Source organism: Myotis daubentonii, chromosome 6 (assembly GCF_963259705.1).
Source record: "Myotis daubentonii chromosome 6, mMyoDau2.1, whole genome shotgun sequence".
Lineage (NCBI taxonomy): Eukaryota > Metazoa > Chordata > Mammalia > Chiroptera > Vespertilionidae > Myotis > Myotis daubentonii.
The window spans coordinates 83903784-83917618 of NC_081845.1; the positions used below are offsets into that span (position 1 = coordinate 83903784).

The 13835-nt window shown below is 50.1% G+C and overlaps 1 protein-coding gene across 6 annotated transcripts in view; it reads right to left on the bottom strand.

Moving 5' to 3' along the window:
• Window positions 1-13835, bottom strand: part of RUNX2 (RUNX family transcription factor 2) — a 322789-nt gene that overhangs the window by 84705 nt on the left and 224249 nt on the right. The window lies entirely within an intron of this gene.

Here is a 13835-nt window from a genome sequence, read left to right on the forward strand (position 1 = left end):
GTGACACCCCCCACTTCTTCTAACACCACTTCTTCAAAATAGACTCGCCCAGGCCGAAAACTGACTTCTGCGCATGGACCACAAAGTTTCAATCGCACTATACGTGCACACCCACACGTGGTATTTTGTGGAAGAGCCACACTCAAGGGGCCAAGGAGCCGCATGTGGCTCACGAGCCGCGGTTTGCCGACCACTGAGGTAATACATTTGAATAATCAGATTTCTTACCAAAAACAAACAAACAAACAAAAAGCCTAACCAATAAAGCCTACAGTAACTTATGTGCTCCATGCACCACCACCGACAGCTTCCCCAGTCACCTTAGCATAAAATCCAAAGGCCTTCACAGCCTACAACTGGTGGCCCAGGAACTGGTCCTGGCTTCTACCTTTCGTAGCTCAGTCACTACATTGCAACCACAGGAGCCGCCCCATTGCTCCTAGAGCCAAACATAGGCGTCATGCATAGGAAAACAGACAAGAAATATGCCATCAAGTAGAAAATATAAGATCAGTGGTGATTTAGTGCAAAAAGTAAGACAAAGCATGTGCCCGCCTCAGGGCCTTTGCACGTAGGGCGCCTATTGCTGGAACAGTTTCCCTGGGGTTATAGCTTGTTTAGTCACATTCTTCAGGTTCCTCTTCAAGTGAACTTCAGAAAGATCTTTCCTAGCAACCCTGTCTAAAACAGTATCCCCACCTACTCTGCTACTATCTATTCCCTTTCTTTGCTTTTTATTTATGCAAAGCACTATCACAGCTTGACATGATGTTGTTTATGTTATTACTAGGGGCCCGGTGCACAAAATTCGTGCACTGGGTGTGTGTGTGGGGGGGGGGGGAGTGTCCCTCAGCCCAGCCTGCCCCCTCTCACATACTGGGAGCCCTCAGGCGTTGACCCCCATCACCCTCCAATCGCAGGATCGGCCCCTTGCCCAGGCCTGACGCCTCTGACAGAGGCGTCAGGCCTGGGCAGGGGACCCTCATTTCCCCCCATCACTGGTTCTACCCCCAGCCCAGGCCTGATGCCTCGGCCAGAGGCGTAGACCCCCATCACCCTCCGATCGCCTGATCGGCCCCTTGCCCAGGCCTGACGCCTCCGCCAGAGGTGTCAGGCTTGGACAGGGGACCCCCATCTCCCCCTAATCACTGGCTCTGGCCCCCGCCCAGGCCTGAGGCCTCTGGCCCAGGAATCATGCCTGGGCAGGGGACCCCCATCTCCCTCTGATCGCTTGCTCCACCCCCCGCCCAAGCCTGACGCCTCTGACCCAGGCTTCAGGCCTGGGCAAGGGGACCATCATATCCCCCCAATCCCCGGCTCCGCCCCCCACCCAGGCCTGATGCCTCGGCCAGAGGAGTTGACCCTCATCACCCTCCGATCACCAATCACCGGATCGGCCCCTTGACCAGGCCTGAGGCCTCTGGCAGAGGTGTCAGGCCTGGGCAGGGGACCCCCAGCTCCCCATGGTTGCAGGCTCCACCCCTGCCCAGGCCTAACGCCTCTGGCCTAGGCATCCGGCCCGGGCAGCGGGGACCTGCAGCTGCAGCGGCCCCGCGATCGCGGGCTTCGCTTTAGGCCCAGGCAAGGGACCCCTAGCTCCCGGGACTGCCAGCTTCGACCGTGCCCAGCTCCCATCGCTGGCTCCACCCCTACTTCCTGCTATCACTGGCCAGGGCGGCAAAGGCACCTGATTCTCCGATCATGGCTGGGGGGCAGGGCAAAGGCGGCCCTAGGGCCGCCTTTGCCCTGCCCCCCAGCTCTTAGCTCCCCCCTGGGTTTCCGATCACTGTCAGTGGCAGGGGGCTTCTTCCTGCTTTCCCTTTCGCCTCCCTGCATTGTGCCTACATATGCAAATTAACCGCCATCTTGTTGGCAGTTAACTGCCAATCTTAGTTGGCAGTTAATTTGCATATAGCCCTGATTAGCCAATGAAAAGGGTATCATCGTCCGCCAATTACCATTTTTCTCTTTTATTAGATAGGATAGGTTTACTGTTTACCTGCCTTTGCTATTATCTCCTGTGTCTAGACCAGTGGATGGTAATATTTTATATTAACTAAATAAATGAGTGCATAAATGAATTGTTCTTTATATATCACTAGAGGCCTTGTGCACAAAACTTGTACATGGGGAGGGGGGTTCTCCTCAGCCCAGCCTGCACCCTTTCCAATCTGGGACCCCTTAGGTGATGTCTGACTGCCGGCAGTCAGACATCCCTCTCACAATCTGGGACCACTGACTCCTAACTGCTCACCTGCCTGCCTGCCTGATCTCCCGTAACTGCAACCCCCACCAGCCTGGTCGCCCCTTACTGACCCCCTGCTGGCTTGGCCATCACCAACTGCCCCCCTTTGCTGGTCTGGTTGTCCCCAACTGCCCCCCCTGTTGGCCTGGTCACCCTCAACTGCCCTCCTCTGCTGGCCTGGTCACCTCTAACTGCCCCTCTGCTGGCCTGGTCTCCCCTTACTGCCCCCCTCTACCAGCCTGGTCACCTCAAATTGCCCCTCTGCCATCCTGGTCACTCCTTACTGCCCCTCTGCTGGCCTGGTTGCCCCCAACAGCCCCCCCTGCCAGCCTGGTCACCCCATATAGCCTGCTGTTCAGTCGTTTGGTCATCCCTCACTAACCCCCCTGCTGACCTAGTTGCCCCACGCAGCCTGTTTGGTCGTTACTGTTATTGTGATGGCATCCCAGACAATTTGCATATTCCTCTATTATTAGAATAGATGCCTGGCCAGGTATTGCTGGATACCTTTCCATGCACACGTATCTTACATCACTCCTAGTTTTGGAAAGTTACATTTTAAAAAACTGATTCTTTTTTATTTACCACTTGTCTAAGTGACAGTAAACATAATTATTCTCATTATAAACTAATTGGAAAAGGTAATTTCCCAATTAATAAATATATGCCTATGTAAACTGTGTTCCTATGATAAAATAATTATAAAAGCTGCCGACAACTTTGGAAGGAAAACAAAGATATTTGTTAGTGGCAAGATCTAATGAAAAATCTGACAGTCTAAACAAGAAAACTGACGAACACAGTTCTCCACACAAGAACCCTGGCAAGTTACTGTCGATTTAATAATTTTGCCTAAGGAGAATTCCAGGCTTTGTATGCACACATTCTCCCTGCAGAAAGTGCACAAAGAGAGAACCTGTGTTGAAATCCTGGCTCTACTCATTACTGTTTACAGAATCTTGGCCAAGTTGCTTAACCTCTCTGAACCTTTATTGCTTTACCTGTAACATCATTCCCTACCATACTTTGCAAGGCTGTTGCATTAAATAAGATCAAGTATGTGTATACAGTTTGTCAACTTTTCAGTACTGTAAAAATATAGTCAATTATTTTACCTCTGAGAAAGATTTGGAGAAAATAAATACCTCAATCACCATTAAAGGTATTAGTAAAAATAACAATAGTACTAGTAATTTAGAAAAATGTGATTCTTCCTATACTTATTCTCTAAAGTCGCAGTGTTCGATAGAACTTTCCACAACAATGCAAATATTCTACTAGTAGACCTGTCCATCTAATACAGGTGCTCCTGGCCATGTGTGGCTGTCGAGCACTTGAAGTGCGGCTAGTATGACTAGGAAACTGCGCTTTAAATTTCTTTAATTTTATTCTGTTTTATCTTAACAGTCACATATGGCTACTGTATTGGATAGCATGCTAGTCTAAGGCATCATTTCTTCAAATATGATTTGCAGATAACTCCTGCATGGCCCTAACCATGAAGGGATTGCGTTTTGCAAGCATCCAAAAGCCTGGTGACAGAATCTTGTGGTTCAGAGTAAAGGGAAAAGTGTGGAATGGAATGGGGACTAGAAGAAAAGGAAAGGAGAAGGGGACTTCCTTGCCCTGCAAAAGCCGACAGAACCTGCCCCAGTGTGACCTTAGAAAAGGCTTTTACTCTGAGCCTCAGTCTTTTAACTATCAACTAAGACTCACAGGATTATTGAAAACACATATATAATTACATATTGTTTTTGTGATTAATCACTATGCTTTAATTATGTTCAATTTGTAACAATGAAATTGGGGGTCACCACCACATGAGGAACTGTATTAAAGGGTCGTGGCATTAGGAAGGTTGAGAACCACTGCATCAAACAGGTTAATGATACAAAGTACCTAACACAGTGCCTGCCAAGCACAGAGCGAGCCCAGAGCTCTCATTCTCCCTTCACTCCTGGAGCACAAAGAGATGGGGGACAGCACAACGATCCACTTTCCTGCCCCAACCACATGGCTGCTGGGCTGCGGACTCACAAGTGGGGCATCGCTTGTGCTACAGCCAGCCTCAACACAGCTGGGGCTGGTGCACATGCCCCTCCCTCCCTCCATTCAGGCCTCCTGAATGCCCTGACCTCACCCTGCGCTTTGCTCTGGAGATGTCTGAGGGCTTCAAAGACTCCTCTTTGGATTCAACACAAACGATGCTCCTTCTGGGTATGTACACAGGTGGGGGGAGGCTGAAGGGTGTGTGGGGGTGGAGCCCACCCCTTTTCAAAATGAGGCCACACCTCCCTCGGCCTGGCTCTCATGGAGCTGCCCCCTGCACTGCCACTTCCTCCTGTTGGTGGAAAAATGCAGTCTAGCTCATCCCCACAGCAGCTCCGGTCAAGGCCTTGGTGTTCACCCAGCAGTTCACTCCAGCGATGAAGCAGGTAGGTGTGGTGGTCCCACTTCTCAACTGTGGCAAGTAAGCTGTGAGCAAAGTCTTCAAAGCCATACTTTCCCCAGGATTATCCAAGATAGTCCCATTGTTTACAATCTGTCTCCACAAACCTTCACAATGCCCCAGAGATCAAAGGCCTGAATCTCCCCTCTTCGATTGTCTCTTTCCCCTGAGCGGCCCCCAAATCCTTTGTTAGCCGGTGGGCTCAGCACTCACCAAGCCTGATCACCACAGGTGACGGCTCCACAGCACAGGTGCCAATTCTTTGACCCTCTTCCCGTGACAGCTGGGGTGCCCTGTCCTTGCATCTGGGTGGGCTTGCGTCTGCTTCGACCAATAGAGAGAGGATGGCAAAAGTGGCAACGTGTGACATCTGAGGCTGTCATGTAACCGCCATGCAGCTGCCACCCGGTTGGCTGGGATACTTGTTCTCGGAGCACAAGCCACTGAGCAAGACGTCTAACCACCCTGCGGCCCTCCAGGAGGCAGTCCTGGCTAAGACCATCCTTCACCCAGCCCGAACCGGGTGCCGGCATGTGAGTGAGGACCCGCCCCCCCCCAACCCAGCCAGTCCAGTCCCTCCAGCTGAGGCCACAGACATGTGCAGGGAGCCATTCCTCTGCACCTGCGTAAACTCCTGACCCACAGAATCTGTGAGCAGAATATAACGCTGCCCTCTTGCACCACTACACGAGGGGTGATTGGCTGCTCAGTCATCGATAATGGGGCCCAGTACAGTGTCTCATAGCACCCAGGCTTCCTGATGGGCAGCTCCTCTGGAGAACTGGATTCCATAAACTGAACCACCCTGAGTGTTGGCGGGACCACGTGGGTCCAGCTGCTACTCGTGGATAAGCAGGAGGCCTTGTTGGTCAGTGATGGTGTGGTCTGGGGGAGGGCACACGGGCAGGAGGGAGACATTTTACTTTTTATTTTAGTATCATTCTAAACTCTGATCTTTAATTTTCTTTTTTAAATACGTAAGAAATGGATAAAGGAGCAAGGACTTACTAATGCGATTTCAATGAATGGCTTTATTAAAAAATGTTCATGTTGACATATGCTGGCATTTTAGATGCGGTTTTGTTGTGCGTTTTTTTCATGTTTTGTTTTCGTGCTTTGCTAGCACTTTCTCGTCCAGGCCCCCATGTTCTTCAGGGACATGTTGAGTTGCGGTGTGGCTGCAATGAAACATTCACGTCCTTAGAGGGGCGCACAGGCCTGCAGCACAGAAGGCAGAGCTCAGCCAAGAGGAGGAGGCAAGGATTCACCAACACAGGGCTAACCCTTAGGCAAGTCAGTTACTGCCTCCAGGCCTCGGCGTGCTCATCGCACATGGGATTCAAGGATTTCTAAGGCCCCTTTTCTAACATTTTGGAGAGGAAGAAGTGAGTATTTATTTAGCACTTATTACCCTGTGGCAACACATCGTACGAGGCCAGGGGTGGGCAAACTTTTTGACTCGAGGGCCACAATGGGTTCTTAAACTGGACCGGAGGGCCAGAACAAAAGCATGGATGGAGTGTTTGTGTGAACTAATATAAATTCAAAGTAAACATCATTACATAAAAGGGTACGGTCTTTTTTTTCAATAGTTTAATTCATTTCAAACGGGCCGGATCCGGCCCGCGGGCCGTAGTTTGCCCACGGCTGTACTAGGCCCTCTATTTGGGATTATTTTATTTAATCCTCAAAAAAAAAATCCTAAGAACCAGCGTTCCCATTTTGCACAGTGAGCCAGAGGTGTCAGTAGCTGGGAGCTGGAGGGTGGAATTCCAGAATCTCCACAGCGCCCCCAGGGAACGCTCACTCCCCTCTCTGCCACCCCAGCGGTTTCCACACCCTGTGCCCAATGGTTCTCCAGCCCGTAATCCTCCGTGGCGAGGAGGGAGGGTCCTGACTACATTCCTTTGCACTGTCATCAGCCACTTCAAGTGGGGAGAAACAATAGCCTCTTTCTCTGCTTTCCCGGCAGGGTGGCTCTGGGACCCTGCAGACTCTCTGAGTGACAACCAGGGCAGCCGGCAGCCGCACAGCCCAGGTGCCCCGGGGCGTGTGTCAGAGGAACCTGCCCCCCAGCTCTTCCCTGCACATCTCAACTCTGTGAAGTGGGGTGCGCTTCTCCTTTCCCCTTCACAGAGTCCCTCAGCGCCTGGTTGACCCAGGACACACCTTCCCCGGCCCCCCTCCCACCTACTTCACTGCCAGGCTGCTTCTGACCCCGGTGCTTTGATGAAGCGGGTTCTGCCTGTAGCGGGATCCTCCTGCCCAAAGCCCCTCCTCACACACCTGTCACTGACGCCTGAATCCTGAAATGATCTCCCAATGTTGACTAAGTCCCCCTGCCATCGGCACAGGGAGGGGTCCTGGGGAACTGTGATAACTGAGAGGAAGGATGGAAAGAGTGGTTCTGATCAGAAGCTTCAAAGCCAAACTATTCCAGGGGGCGGTTTTAAAATAACTGCCGATCCTTTGCCTCTCCTCCTATGAAGAGTTGGGGGTCTGTCTCCTCCTGCCCTTGACTCTGGGCTGGTGGCCCCTGGGACCGGCTTTGACCACCGAACACCGTGAGGTGACCCGGCCCATCTCCTCTCCCGAGATGGACCTTAAACGAGGTGCAGCCGCCTCTCTCGCGCCTCTGAGAAGCCCGTGTGTGAAAGGGTCCTGGGACCAGCATGCTGTGGGGAGGCCCAGGGCCCTGCAGGACTCCCTGCTGAGCCCACCTGCCCCCCTGACCTCAGAGTCAGGAGCAAGCAAAGGGCTGCGGCTCCAAACCACGAAGCGGCGGCACAGTTTGTGAAGCAGAAATAGGTCACTGGAAGGGTGTCGGAGGACAGAGGGCAGGCCCAGCGCAGATGACCGGGGCTGTGTTGGGCCATGGGGCCCACTGGGAAGGAAGTCTTTGTGGGGAGGGGGACCTGGAGGTTTACAGGAGGGGGTGCATTTGGGTGAGTGAAAGGGTGCGCGGAGGGGACTTCTACAAGGTCCAAAGTTTCCACAGGCCTCCGGGGAAATGCCCTGACCGCTGCCAGGACTTCCCAATTATTTCTACCACAGCCACCTGCCTGCAGAGAGCAGCCCCTTAACCCTGGGCCACCCGTCTCAGTGTGGCTCACAGTAAGGAAGACAGTTTACAGCTCCTGTGAACTTTGCATTGCATGCCACAGTTTATGCATCTGAAATTGCCTACCAGTTAAATTCTCAGCCTGACTCTCCCCCAATGCCTCCAAGGAAAACAGAACCTCCAGGGAGAGGAACCCAGCGAGCCCTGAGGCTCTGTGTGGCCTGGAACACACCCCAGGGAGGGGTCAGCCTCACCTCCCTCCCAGCTCAGACACTTGGGATTTTTCCTCTGGAATCTAGTCACACATCTTCGCAGCCAAATCTGAAGGCTGGGTTCTCCCCTCCTGTCTCATCCCCGGCTTCGAGCAATGCCTAGATTCACAAGGGACCCCATCAGGAGAGACCGGGCCAACTCCCTCCAGATTCAGATGCAAAGCCAAAGCCGCCTGCCAGTCTAGTTCTTTCCTCTGACTCTCAGGTCAGCCTCACGGAGAGTGTTTGGAGAGGAACCTCAGGCCATTCCTGCCCATCCCAGCGTACTCGAGGGCTCCCCAAACGTCTTCTTCCTCTTAGACAATTCAAACACATACACACACCCACCGCCTGGGTAGGTACGCTGACACTTGGAAGCCAAGCCGAGGAAAGCTTTTATTATTGTTTGCCATTTGAAAGTGATTACCAGCGGGATGATGGGTATTGAAGGAGACAGCCAGCAGTTAGCATCCCGGGAGGCTCCCCTTCCAGACCTGGGTGAGCCTCCACCACCCCCAGCTCCTCAAGGAGGGACTGCCTGGTGCCAGACTTGGATGCCGACCAACACAAATTAAAGGAATAAAATGCCTCCCAGACGGGAGGCAGGACATGGGAGAGTGAGAATGCTGAGAATTTTAAAGGGATCATCACCTCAGCAGGAGACCAAAAACCAGCCTCAGACAGAGCAGCTACCCCAACAGATGGTCCCCTCCGGTTCACAAGGTCTCCTGGTCTGGGTTCCTGTGTGATTCCAGGCGCCGCCTCTCCTGTGCCCCCCAACTCCAGCCCAGGACCTCGCACTCCCCACCAGAAAACTCTCCTCTCTGTCCTAGCTGCCAAGACGGCTGTGACTTACTGAAAATCGGGAAGCGACCCCGTGGAACCCAAGCTCGTCAACTGCATCACCAACGAATCTAGAGGTGGGACTAGGAAGCAACGGCTTAGTGGGTGCAGGTTTCGGCTTGGGCCCATGAAAATGTAGTGTTTGTACAACACCGAGAGTCTACTAAATGGCAATGAATCGTCCACTTTAAACTGGTTAATTTTATGTTACGTGACTTCACCTCAATGTTTAAAAAGGGCTCACCCCAGAAAGAGTAACCCTCCTCAAATCCCGTCACCCAGCACACATTGGCCTCCAGACCGCAGCGGCCTCCTTGCTAACAGGAGGTCGCTGGGGGAAGAAGCAGCTCCGACATTCAGAGGTTGTCCCAGTTCCTAGCAGAACAGGGACTTCAGATGACCGCAGGACAGAGAGAAAATGAGATCAGCCAGCTGCCCGGGCGGCTAAAATTAACTGACCCTCCAGGAGCTGGACTTGGCCAGTGACTGCACTTCTCTGATGTTCCTCCTCTGTGAGCTCAGACGTGTCTCATGAGACTCCTGCGAGGAACCCGGAACAGTGATTATAAGACTTGGGCCAAATCTGGGAGCTATAGATTTGAATCCTGGAACTTCATTTCTTCCTCTGCCACCAGCCAGCAGTCTCCAGGAAGCCCCTACATCAGGCAATGCACATTTTTTCTTAATATAAGATTTCAGTTTTCAACAGCCCTTGCCAATTTAAAGTAGAGAGAAGAGAGGATTCTGGGAAAATGCACCCTACACATTTAAAAAGAAAATGATAGCGGTCCCATCTTGTGCTGCAACACGTTGATTTGATACTTAGAAAATGATCCTTGTGGCCAAAGAATATTTTTACTTTGTGTGTCTATATACACACGCCTTTTTTCTTTTTTAATAGAAAGCACATCACTGGTGTCTAAAACCAAACGTGGTTTTGATTGAACCAGACTTGCATTTATATCTGAAGTTCATTTGCTAACAATAGAACTGGTCTTCTCATTTGCCAACATCAATGTTGACCTGTTTTCACCTAAGTTTTATAGATGTCAGAAAAAGAAACCGTGCCGTGCGCAGTGGCATACCCTGGCCTTTCTCAGCCACACTTGCTTGCATTTTTTTGCAGCTCCTTTAAATTCCCCTTGTCACAAAAACTAACAATAAGGTCAAGTATTTCAGTAAGAAATATTGAATTATTATCCAACTTTTGTCAAACGGCCAAGAGCCTACGAAAGCTAACCACGAACTGCAGAGGAGAGTGGCTTAACCTCGGGTCTCCTGGCCCTGCCTCCGTTGCACAGGGAAGGATTTTTGGCACCGGGGGGCACCGGGAGGCCTGGGGAGGAAGGGGGAGGGCGGATGGGAGGAATGGGAACTGGACGGCTCACAATCACGTCCAAGCCCCCGTCCCCCGGGAGTGTCTCGTTGCACTCGCTTGCTGCAGCAAAGACCCAGCTTTGATTTTTCTTGGAGAGGGCTCCCGGCACCCCAACATCTCAGCCATGCCAACACCACGAGCCTGCCGCGCTCTCCTGATCCCCTGGCCATATCCCTGTCCATCAAGGCTAATTTCTATGACAACCTAAACTTCACCGTGTAGCCAATAAACTCAAACCCGATGGAACTTGATGTGGCCAGGAAGGAGAATGACAAACTGGCAAGGTGTCAGGGCTGGAAATAGGACTCGCTTCAGCGGCCGGTGGTTTGGGAGGAGGGGAGAGATGGATTTATGTCTGTGTGCATGTGTTTTATTTGTTCTAATAACTCTAATAAAGCTTCCATGAATCAATAAACGGTCTCTTGCAGAGACTGAAATGAATGCAAGGTCCCTAAAGTGAGCTTCAGGTTGGACCAGAGCTCGCCCTCATTTTCACTCTTACCCACAGTGGTTCAGGGCACGGACCCCCTGTTGCCTTAAGGGATCTGGGAGGGGTGCTCGGGCAAGAGAGAGGGAGGAGAATGAGGACTGGCTTTCCGCTGGGCAAGGAAGAGCAGCCTGCAAGGAGGCAGCAGCCCCGGGATGGGACGTGAGGGATGTCAGGCGAGTACAGCAAGGAAGGGCGTGCCCTTGCAGCAGGGTGCGTGGCTTTGGAAGTGAGGTTTTAGTGGTTCCAGAAAAACCTTCCTGGAAATGCAAATACACAGACTCCTCAAAGGTGAGGGTCAAGACAGGTTCGTTGGATAAAAGGAGAGGTTCACAGTGCGGGGTGGCTGCTGTGGGCTCGGGGAGAGAGGCAGAGTACATGTATGTATGGTCCTTTAGGGGCATGGTGGGCCTCCAAAGGAGAGGTCAGGAAGTGTGGGCAGAGAAGACCCAAGTGCCTGCTTTAAAGTCTTACTTAGGGTCAGCGACGGGCACAGCTCTCAGTAAGTTCTTTGAATATGTCAACATCTAGAGCATAAATGTCTCCCAACCACTTCTCCTTGTCACCCTTCCCTATTGAGTGCCTTGTGCACTCAGTGGACTCCAGTGCACTTGGTGCTAGGTGTTCAGCCAGCAATCGGGTAACATTTATCTACACTCTGTGCTGGAAATGTGGGGTTTCATGTTGCCTTCTCTCAGCATTTTTATATTGATGTCCTCGTTTGTTAAACATTAAGATCTCACACTTTTCCTTCGTGCTATGTATTTTGATAACATGGTATCTCTTTTTTTTCCAATTATTCTAATATTGAGCATGATTTTCTCAAGCATGAGCCATTTCCCATGGAGGTTCTGATACTGCTCACCCACCCTGCCGCTGCACCCCTGTGAGAATCCCTCTCGCTCATCTCCGAGGCAAAGTGTGGTTGGCGTGCTACAGAATGCCACGGTCTGGGAGGAATCTTCCTCTCTTTTTCTGAGAGCTGTTCATGGCATCATCCTGGTGGGAGATTTGTCTACTCCCAGGTCATGCACTGCGGGATGGTGTGGAGCTGCCACTAGCTCCATTGCAGACCCAGAATGACAGGGAATTACTCATCCTTCCAGATCCAGATCCATGTCATCTTCCTGCCTGAGCCAGTAGGTGCTTCCTCTTGGGGCTCCTCTACCCTGGGCTCACTTTTCTCTTATGGCACCTGCTGCACTGTGTTGTCGCCTACAAGTTTGTTTTTCTGTCTCTCGGAGCAGATGGTAAGCTTCTTGAGGGTAAGGGTGAGTCTCATTCATTTTCATTTTCATAGTTTCTAATGAGAATTCAATCAGTATTTATTGAATGAGTCAAAGTAAGGTCAGATGAGAGCTGGGGGTCGTGAAGCAAAGCAATAACAGCTATTCTCTCACCAAGGGATAGGGTGAAGCCACAGTTCCTTCCTCCTCTCAAGGATATCTAAGCCTTGACCTCCTTAGGTCCTACCAATGGCTTAGTGCTGTGTCTGGTAATCACCTGGCCCAATAAGATCATACCTATCATTAAAACAGGGGTCAGTTAAGTTTTGTCTACTTACACTATGACCCAATTCCTGTGTGTTCCATCATTGCCCCATTAGCACTGATTTCCTCTTGCATTTTTTAACTTAAAGAGATGTTGGCTATAAGAAACTCAGATAAGAAGCATACAAAAGGTAAAATTAAGATGAAAAGTCTATCTTTTTTCAAGATTAGCTGTCATGTTTTCATTTGTTTAGGTGGCTGAGATATCATGTTGATGAAGTCAGGAGTGTGGCCTCATCTCTACAGCCAAAGAATGAAATAGCAAATAGAAAGACCTTTGGTCCTTAGCATTGAGGGCCAGGGAGTCTCTTGTTCACTGAAGGACAATCTGCTTGAAGCATGATGCCTGCAGATAGGTCACTCTTAGAGTGAATTGCTACTCATTCAGTCAGGCCTGCTATACAACTTGGTGTGTGTTTTTTTAATGAAGTAATGTATAATGGGATTTTTTCATGAAGTTAGCTGGAGCATGGTATGGAATCAGCATGTTGGAAATTAATTTTCTTGACTATACACAATTGCTTAGGATCAGTTTGCCTAGATCTGTAACAAATGCTAACAGGTTCATGCAAACTAGAAAAGGAAATAGGTCTAGGAGGTGCTTCATAGAAAGATAATGCAGAGATGCTACTATCATAAAGGAAGGAAATGTGTCTTCCAGATGAGTGAGGATGGGAGCTGCTTGGAAATAGATGTCTAACCCTTGACCTCCCTTCATCTACCTACATGCAATCCTACATAAGAGATCGGACTGCTCTGGGATTGCATTTCCTCATCCTCCACAAAATGGCATTTTTGCCAATTCTGTGAAAAGCAATGGACCTCATTCTCTCTCTTAATGGTAGGCAGACCCTAGCTGCACCTCTTAAAACTCCCTGTAATTTCTCGATTCTTAAAGGTATTCCAAAGCTATTGGTAAGAATCACTGCATAGACCCTTAACACACCATCCGGAAGGTAATATTAGTATATTATTGTCCACATTTAAGGAGGTCAAGAGAGGGCAAGTGGCTTGTTCAAGGTCACACATATAGTTAGTAGGAGTTAAGGGTCTGGAACCCAGATCTTTCTGCCACTTTCTGCTTCCCCCTTTCAATATACCACTTGACCCCGAATGCAGAGTTGGTTGCAAGGTTGTGACAACATGGAAGAGAAAATGGAAGAGCAACCCCCTCCCCCTGCTTTGACTATATGGCAGTTGCCCACTTTTTAAACACCAGGCCTCCTAAATATTGTGGTGAAATGAAAGGATTATATGACTAAACATAGGCTGTCAACTACCTTAAAAATACTTGAGTATTTTAGGAAATGAGAAATGGGAATGAAATTGGCTATATAGGCAGAAATCTAAAGTATCTGAATCCTCTCTAGAAGCTAATTAACCTCTGTTGTTGGCGATATGAAGCATTCGCTTATTTGCTTAAATGAAGAATGGCATGACAAACGTGTTGTATTTGGTATGGATTAAGTTGAGCAGAGATGCTTTCTAATACGCTTTTTAGTGGTGGCAGGCCTTCCAGCATATTGTTCTGCCTATAGTAGGTGTTCAATAAATATTTCAGAAAGAAGAAA